Genomic DNA, 9,706 nt, shown 5'->3' on the forward strand with positions numbered 1-9,706 from the left:
TGGAAACCAAACATGGATCAATCCTTGACATGTCTAGGCCTCAAAACATTAAGATTCAAGCTATAAAAGTGAGTTCACAGCCAAGGATGTTTTTGGGCCGTGAACTCCATTTTAGGGCGCCAAAATGCCCTTAATGCCTTCCACAAGCCAAGAGACAAGCATACCCCTTTACCTTGATGTGTCTAGGACCCAAAAAAATAAAAATACCAACAACCATAGGTGTTTACGGCCGCAAGGTCATAACCAAATGGTCTATGGGCCGTAAACTCAAGATAAGAGTGTTTTGATGCCACAAACACTTCCTAAGGCTTAGCTTGAATTTAGAATACTTATTTATGACCTTTGGGACCCTCATTAACATAAATGACCATGAGTTTATGGTAGTAAACTCATTTGGGTTGTGAACTCCTCAAAAACTCCATAGAAGGTGGTATTTCTTATCCTAGGGTAGAGCTAGTGTCCCTAAATCACCTCCAAGCCTTCAAAGTTTCACAAACCCATGAGTAACCATGAGTTTACAGCTGTAAACTCCCTTGGATCATTAAATCATGGTAGTGAACTCATGGGAGTGCCTTTATACCTTCCTATGTTGAATCACATGTGATTCCAACCCTTGGTCAAGGTGTTTCCTAGTCTCGGAAGGTGTTTCCTTTCATATAGTTGTTATAAACACTATATTCATGTCAATATGTGTCCTTATATGTCATTTAGGACTTATTGTGTCTTAGGACTTCATTCGTTGAACTTCTCATCCTTACACGCATACCCGTTTGAATCACCCATATCAGGTGAGTTCATACCCCGTAATGAATCTTTTATCTATTTTAACTATTTTAAGGTGGGAATACAAGTTGAACACAATGAGAATTGTGTAAATGTTTGTTATAACATCCTTCAAAATGTTACTCATGTTATTTATAAGTTGTAAATACATTCCAAAACTCTTTTAAAAGGTTATGTTACTTTACAGTTATACAAAACTCCGTTTTTAAAGTATAAGCATAACTTGGTAGACAAATGAGTCTTTTCAGTAACAGTCCAGGTAGAACATTAGTAAATTATTATAGGTATAGTTTAGGAGAATGCTATTCATTACTTCTAGTACAATGAAGAACAAAAAGAGTCAATTCAGTTCACGAGTCTATACTAATGGTATACGTTTACATAAATACGTTTACATAGATACACTTAAATGGGATACTTTTACATAAGTACAATAACAATACAACAATACTAGAACGAGTAACAATACATTACATATACATGAATATGTTAACAAAATTATGATCCACTGTATCGGAGCATGCCTTCAATGTCATTGCCTGAGTTGTAGCCAGAGTCTCTTGGAGGGAGAGCGTGAGTTTGCGCATAGATCTATACGGGATTGACTATACTACATCTTGCTGCTAGCTACAGCTAGACCTGCAGGTCTGCGGACGCCAAACGTCATACCTTTTTACGACCTACATTTGTCATTGTTACCTAGTCGATAGTATGGTACAATTTATCACAAATACCTTAATATAAATCCGGTTTAAGGCAGTTAGTACAACAGTAGTTCCTATAATACAACACTACAGTACTACATTAATTTACCCTTTACATATATTTAGTGATCATTTCACTTAAACTTTAATGTACAAACTATATTTTGACAATGATAGTTATGAAGGGAAAATTACACACTTTTACAATAAAAGAACATACAAAACAGTTATGCCTTGGTAGAAGACTACTTTTAAAAGTTTAGGACCATAATGCTAACGTTATGATTCCTTAATGTATACACTGTAGCATACATATATGCTAAGTAGATCCCGACAGCTAATAGGATGTGTGCTCTTCGCTGTATGTCATGTTCCTGTTGGAATTGGGCTTGCACCGATGTCACCCAATCTATTATCTACCAGAATCTATATATATATATATATATATATATATATATATATATATATATATTTATACTTAGTATACATTAAGTCATCATAAGGGTACCAGGTATGGATCAGGTCATAGGACACAGAGTCAACGCACAATTATTCTAGTACAAAACTTACTTTTCAAAGTCAGTACTTTTGGTATACAAAACTAGCGATTTCCCAGTTAAGGGCTTAATCCATTTTATTAAGCCAGTACAACTTTAAAGACTTTAAGTGAGTTAACTCTATAACACCTTAGTTTATACACCATGTTTATATATAAGACTAATATCTAATAGATAGTTAAATGTGTGTCTTCCCCCGACATCCTGTTCCCGTTGGACGTGGGCTTTGGGCAGATTCCCCCAATTAACTATCTATCCGATATCAAATTATATATAGCAGTATAAACAAAGCTATTATAAAAGTAATCACCGTAGTCAATGTTTTACTATAAGAAATACAAGTTTTCTTAAAAGAACTCTCCATTAGATATAAAGGAATCATTACAAATAACTCCATGAGTAACAAGTGAATACACCAAGGTTATATATGACAACGATCTAACAATCGATTGTTTATTTACTCCAACTATATATAACTTGGACCCACATAGTACGCATAGAAAGGCTAGTAGTGTCATTTTACTTAACTCCCATTAAAGTAGGAAATATAGGATTTTATAGAGGAACAGGCGAACTTTTCGAAAACAGAACTTACAGCTTACATCATTCTTACATATACATTTTTCCACATTTTATAGCTTACTCATATCACTAAAATCTTATGAACTCACCAGCTTAATTGCTGATCAACTCCTTCAAATAACTTGTATTCTCAGGAGACTATTAGACAGGTGCTCGTGCTGGGAATTTAGAAGATGGAGCATTCAGCTTCAAGTCTTGTTTTGTTATTTGTTTATGACTCCTATGTTTTGTGAACACACACATTGTAAACACTTTCTTTCTAAATAAAATGGTTGTTCATTACTTTCTTACCATATACATATGTGACAACTTGAAATTTCCATTTGTATGAACATTATCTATTCAATAGAAGCTAGTCCAATTTCAGTGATTTTCAGACGTGTCCGAACAAGTTTGTGTACATCAGGGTTTACGCTTCTGGATATATCAGGAAAGTGGATGCTCCTGAAATTGTGAAACTTGAACATTGTAAGTTTTATAATGTTATAGTCCGACTTCCGGAATAAAAATATTTTCTGTCAAAATATTTCTAGACTATAAATAGATTTTTGAATTTAATTAATTCATTATTCACAATTTCATCTTGAGAAAAGCCAATTCTCTCTGACGGATCTTTAGGTTTTCATCCCGGATTGTGAGTCTACTTTCCTAAATGTGTTTCAATACTTGTTATATGCTTTATAACATCAATTACATGTCTAAACTGCAAGATCCGGGAGTTTACCGCCCAAGAATGTTCTTGGGGAGTAAACTCCAAAACGAAGCCAGGATACCTAGTCCCATTTTCTTGTTAAACAACTAGTTAAGGACTTAGTGTCTGATCATTAGAGGCTAGAAATCATTCAAGAAACACAAGTAATACGAGTTTACGGCCAAGGACATTCTTGGGCCGTAAACCCCTTTTTAAGGGTCATAAATGCCCTAAATCACCCCTAAAGCTTAAGGACATTACCCTCTAATACTTGTGCTTATTTTGGACACCAAAACACTTCAAAACCATAAGGTTTTAGGAGTTTATGGCCAAGGAACTCTCTTGGGCCGTAAACCCCTTTTTCAAGTGTTAAAGATGTCGTAAACATCCCTAAGGCTTTAAGACAATTACCCTTGAACACATGGGACTTGAATGGGGATCAAAAGACATCAAAATCACTCCTTAAAGGGAGTTTACGGCCAAGGAACATATCTTGGGCCGTAAACTCCAAGTAATGGCATAAATGTGTGCCTAGTGTCCCCTTTAGCCTTAGATAATAACATGGAAGATATCCTACATGTGCAAGGGCCTCAGATGAATTAAAACCAACACCCCATAGGAGTTTACGGCCGTAAACTCTAGGGGATATGGTCCTTTGGCCGTAAACTCCCCAAAGGAGCATTCCAAGGCCTTAAACTACTTCAAGGATTGTTCCAACAAGGCTAGACTTATTCTAGGATCAAGATAACACTTCAAAACACCCAAAACCACCATGTGAGGAGTTAACGGCTGTAAACTCAAGGAGTTTATGACCGTAAACTCCAAAGGGTGGGGTTTGTTGGGTGGTGAACTCATATACAAGGTCATTGGTGCATTAAACCCCCTTTGCCTTGTCCCGTATCAACTTAGATGCAACCATTAGGACCTATAACACTTATATAAAGTGTATACATGTTCCTAAGTGTCTTAACTTACTTTTTTACGTTATTATTTGGCTAATTAGTTATATATATGCTCATTATATGATAACTAGGCTCGAACGTGTAAACAAGTCTCCGTTTGCCACCTAGCACGGTACCCGATACATCAAATTCAATCTACTCACCACAAGTGAGTTCATACCCCTTTAATCAACCTTTGAAATACTTTTAAATGTTTTACATACTTTATGGGGGGGAATACAAGTTAAATACTTATAGTTATTACATCAATCACATGTGATTGCATTAATCACATGTGATTAATAACTAGAGAACTAATGATTTTATCACTGTTCAACTGTTTATCAAACTGTTTCACTTCAAAATATTTTACAAACTCTTTTTACTTATCAAATGCTTTTATTAAAATTTGTTTTACTTCTTAGAAATTGCATGCCCATATATGTATATATATATATATATATATATATATATATATATATATATATATATATAAGTAATGTTTAAAGGACTTAGGAAGGCCATCCGCCCTATTTCCTTTTCGCGCACTTAGATGTGGTCTGGTGGGATTTCGGTGTGACCATCCGAGGGTCGTTTCCATATTAGTTATATATAATATATACATGTATAGACATAAACAGTACTTCCATATTCATATTTACCAGTACATCGATAGCTAGTTACCATCGGGGTAATACAATACATATACATCTATACTAGAAACAATACATATACAATGATACTAGAAACAATACATATACAATGATGCTAGAAACAATACATATACAATGATACTAGAAACAATACATATACAACGATGCTAGAACCAATACATATACAGCTAGACTAGAAACAATACATATACAACTATACTAGAAACAATACATATACAACGATACTAGAAACAATACATATACAACTATACTAGAACGAGAAACATTACATATACATGAATACTTTAATTATTGTGAATTAAATCGGAGCATGACTTAAATGTCAGGGCTCGAGTTGTAGCCAGAATTCTCTTGGAGGGAGAGCGTGAGTTTGCGTATAGATCTATACTGGATTGACAATCCTACACCTTGCTGCTAGCTACAGCCAGACCTGCAGGTCTGCGGGTGCCAAACGTCATTCCGTTATTACGACCATTCATTATGTCGTTGTTACAAGTCGATAGTATGGTGCAATTTATCACATAAAGCCTTAATATAAATCCAGTTTAAGGTAATTAGTACAACGGTAGTTCTTATAATACAAGCATACAAAACTGTTAAGCCTTGGTAGAAGGCTACTTCAATAGAAAATATAGGTTTTTCTGAGAGATTCAAACTTTTACAAACAATTGCAAATCTTTACATACATTTTACAAACTTATACTCGATACATGTTCAAACATTTTTGGATGACAAATACCGACACTAAAATACTTATGAACTCACCAACTTAATGCTGATAAACTCTTTCAAAATAACTTGTATTCTCAGGTCATCAGTAGACAAGTACCGAGGCCAGCTTTTGAGAAGATGGAGCGCATTCAAGACCCATCTTATTATTTTGATATACATTATTTTTGGTGTCTATACTGTACAGAACACGCTTGTATTAAAATTATATATTTAATGCAATGGATGATGTTGTTTGCTTATTTACATTTACTGTGTTGTGATACATACATGACGTCCTCCGCCCCAGAACGTTTCCGCCGTTCTTGGTTTTGGGGTGTGACAACATATCGCGTGATACTTGACATGACTACATCCACCCCTGAACGTTTCCGTCGTTCCGGTTTTGGGTGTGTGACATATCACTATGACACTACATGTAAACTAGCTAATACACAGCTGTGAGGCACTATTTCACTAGTATTCGCTATGGTACATAAGTAAATCCTACATAGTATAAGAAAAGTCTCCTGGAGAGGGAGTGTGAGATTCGTGTATAGATTTATACGGGACCGATAATCACACACTTGAACTACTAGATACAGTTAGGCCGATATGCCTGGGGTGACAAATGTCATAACTTTCAGATGCCTAAAGAATGTATTAGGGGTCATTAGGTAATATAAAACATGGTTATATGAAACTCACAATAGTATAACTAAAAAATTTGTTTACGTGATTAACACTACTTCAATGGTTTTATTTTAATTACTAAAACTATACCACACTACTTACACTACAGCCAGTAGTTACCAGGCATTCATATAAGGTTTTCATGCAATCACTACTGTGGTACACTACTTTACACTACAGCTGGTGAATACCAAGTATTGATACTAAGGTTTTTATACAAACACTATTACAGTACACTACTTTCACTATAATTGGTGGTATCCAGGTATACATAGAAAGGTTTTCATACAAATATGGATACAATACATTGTTTTCTAGTACTGAATACACTAATAAAGTATACGTTTAGAAGGAACATACATGACTCCACTACAAGAAAAAGAACCTTTTACGATGTGCAATCCACGACACTCATTGATTTATGTTACGCAAGAGAGAGTGATAGTAAAAAGGTGTCATCTCATCAAAAAATTTAAGGATTTAGGTCACGCATTATTGCCTGACCTTAAATTTGTGTTAGAAGAAAAAAAATTAAAAACACGGAGGGCGTTGTATGTTAAATACACGTCCTCTATAAGTGTTGCTTTATAATTTTATTGTAACGCGCGTTTAGTAGATACGGGGGAAAATGAAATCCAAATTTTTTTTGAAAACCCGCTTTTCTACCTTCTTTTTATCTTTCATCTTTGCAATCAATTCTCCCCTCTCCCTCCTTATCATCTTCTCCGATCCGCTTCTCCCCTCTCCACCATGTCATGATGAATGAGAACTCTTCCTCAACAAGAGATACCAACCGACAAAGACCTTCATTTTGTCCCTCCCTTCTCTCTACTGGTCAAAAATCGCTTCTCCTTGGAAGCCCAACATCCGATTGACTGGTTCGATTCTCCTCTTCTGGTTAGACAAATGTATCTTGTGCTTAGTATCATTCATTTAGCTTTTCTCCATCCACACTTGGTACCTTTTTGTATTTGGTTCCGTTAACACTATATGTCTCTTCTTCTTCCTCTCATACCAACGAATTAGGGAAAAAACTTCACCAACTTTAGTAAGTCAACTATGGAGGCCAACAACACAAATAACTATGAGAAAACACAGTCGAAATCGGATTATCTTAGGCATGAATGGGTAGAGATGACAAAGAAATAGACTAACCAAGTCAGATTGAAGGAAAGAACAAAAATGAAATACAGTTCCAGTTGGACTAAAAAACTGTATTTTCTATCATTTAGATATTTTGATAATTTTTGTCTTTTTTTCAAGTAACTGTTCTACCTTAAATCTCTATTTTTCACTATGCTTTAACATTGATTTTAGGGCTTCTTCCTATAAATGAGCATTTTTTCATAATAACATTAGTCATCTGTTTTCTTATCTTTTTTATGTGAGAATGCATCTTGTTTCTTGTTCAATCTTAAGTGAATTCGATTATGTTCTAGAAATTAGCATATTCTTGTTAATTTTAGAGTAACAGGGAAAATTGGCATTAATTATTTATTTATTGTGAAAAAAATGAATTGCATAGTAAAAGGTCTTGGTTACCCATTCTACACAGATTAATGCAAGTATATTGGTTCCAAAGATATTATATCCAACAAAGTGTAACAACCTGTCATTTTAGGTCATTAAAGATCGAGTCTTGTAACCTCTTTGAAAAAGGGATTGGAACATCATCGAAAAATGAAGTATTCAAAAGCTCTATTTGGTGTACGCTATGTAGTAAATATCGTCTTAAGGTTTCCAAGCATATAAATAACACAAACATCCGAGTTATAACGAAGAAGTTATGACCATTCTATGTTTTCCGACAAAAACCAGCGATACGAAGTTACGTAAAAACGCAAAGTTTCAATACAACACTTTTTGACCTTAGGTGTCTAAATGAAAGTCATAGATATTGTTAAACTACAAACGGGCATAAAAAGAACGCTCAAATCGGACATCGTGTGAAAAAGTTATGAATTTTTAAAGAAATTCCTTAATCACGTCATTTTAATAAATAAATAATAAAAATAATTTCGGAATTTGCCGACGGAATCTAAACGAAAGCTGTAGACCTTAGTCTCACCTACACGTGGATATAAAGAACGTCGAAAACGGAGTTCTAAAGGAGATATGAATTTTTGAAGTTTGATAAATAACTAATATATATTCTTATTGAAAACTTCGGTATTATCCGAAGTCTGAGTCACGCAAGTACGCACAGCGTACTCAAGGCCTTGGCCTCGGATCGTCCACGTCGCCCCTATGCGAGCCTACCCCCCCTTCCCCCCCCCCCCCCCCCCGCCGTCCCATCCGAAGTCCAACGCAGTCGAGGACTCGGTCATGCGTGACGTATGTGTACGTCCCGCGTACGAGCGTATGCCTCGCGTACCGAGGCGGTTCCAGCCTCCTATAAAAGGGATGCGAGGGTTCCCAGAAAAATTGCTCATTCTCTCTCACTTTTCTTGCACTTTGCCTCGTTTTCCATGCTCGCACTACCCCGAAGCCATGGTCATTTTGTGCAAGTCCCGAAGGTCGATTTTACTCCCGAGAAATCCCGAGAAAATCTGCTTTTTCATGCCAAAGTTCTGCTCGATTTTCGTCACAACTTCTTCAAACTATCAAGTGAGTTCATACCCCTTTCAAACACACTTTAAATACATTTTAAATGCTTTTATACTATGTAAGGGTGGGGGGAATACAAGTAATCATACGGTTATTATCGTGTAATTTATAAGGTTTCACTTCACTTGTTTTATCAAATAAATCACTTGTAATTCCTTACTACTATGGAAAACTCTTGTCATACTTTGCGTGCATTAGACTTATACAAAGTATATAGTGATTTCAAATTACCTTTCATTGCTAAGTCGTTTTATACATTTTAAAAACTTATGATTTATACTTTGTCAAACATTGTGAAAAATGACAAACTTTGCATACAAAACTATCACTTTAATACAGACTTAGTTGAGAATCCATGAGACGTGTATATCTTCAAACACTACTTTCTTATTAGAAAGTAATGCCGCAAGTCCTGTCTATAACCAGAGTCTCCCGTTAGGAGAACATGTCAAATGTGTATAGATCTATACGGGAAGTCATGATCCCACGCCCTGACTGTTAGCTACAGTCCGTCCTTTAGGGTGACAGTTGTCATAACGCTGCGATGCCTGAAGAACGTCGCTATAGGCATATTATGTTTAGTATGGTTATAAAACATAATATGCCTGTAGTTTTATATTAACTAACTTTGAAGAATGTCGCTACGTCGCTACATGGATTCTCAACTAAGTGTGTATTAAAGTGATAGTTTTCTATGCAAAGTTTATCCTTTTTCACAATGTTTGACAAAGCATAAATCATAAGTTTTTAGAATGTATAAAACCAC

The sequence above is a fragment of the Lactuca saligna genome, chromosome 4 (assembly GCF_052625555.1).
Source record: "Lactuca saligna cultivar CGN05327 chromosome 4, ASM5262555v1, whole genome shotgun sequence".
In the NCBI taxonomy this organism is placed as follows: domain Eukaryota; kingdom Viridiplantae; phylum Streptophyta; class Magnoliopsida; order Asterales; family Asteraceae; genus Lactuca; species Lactuca saligna.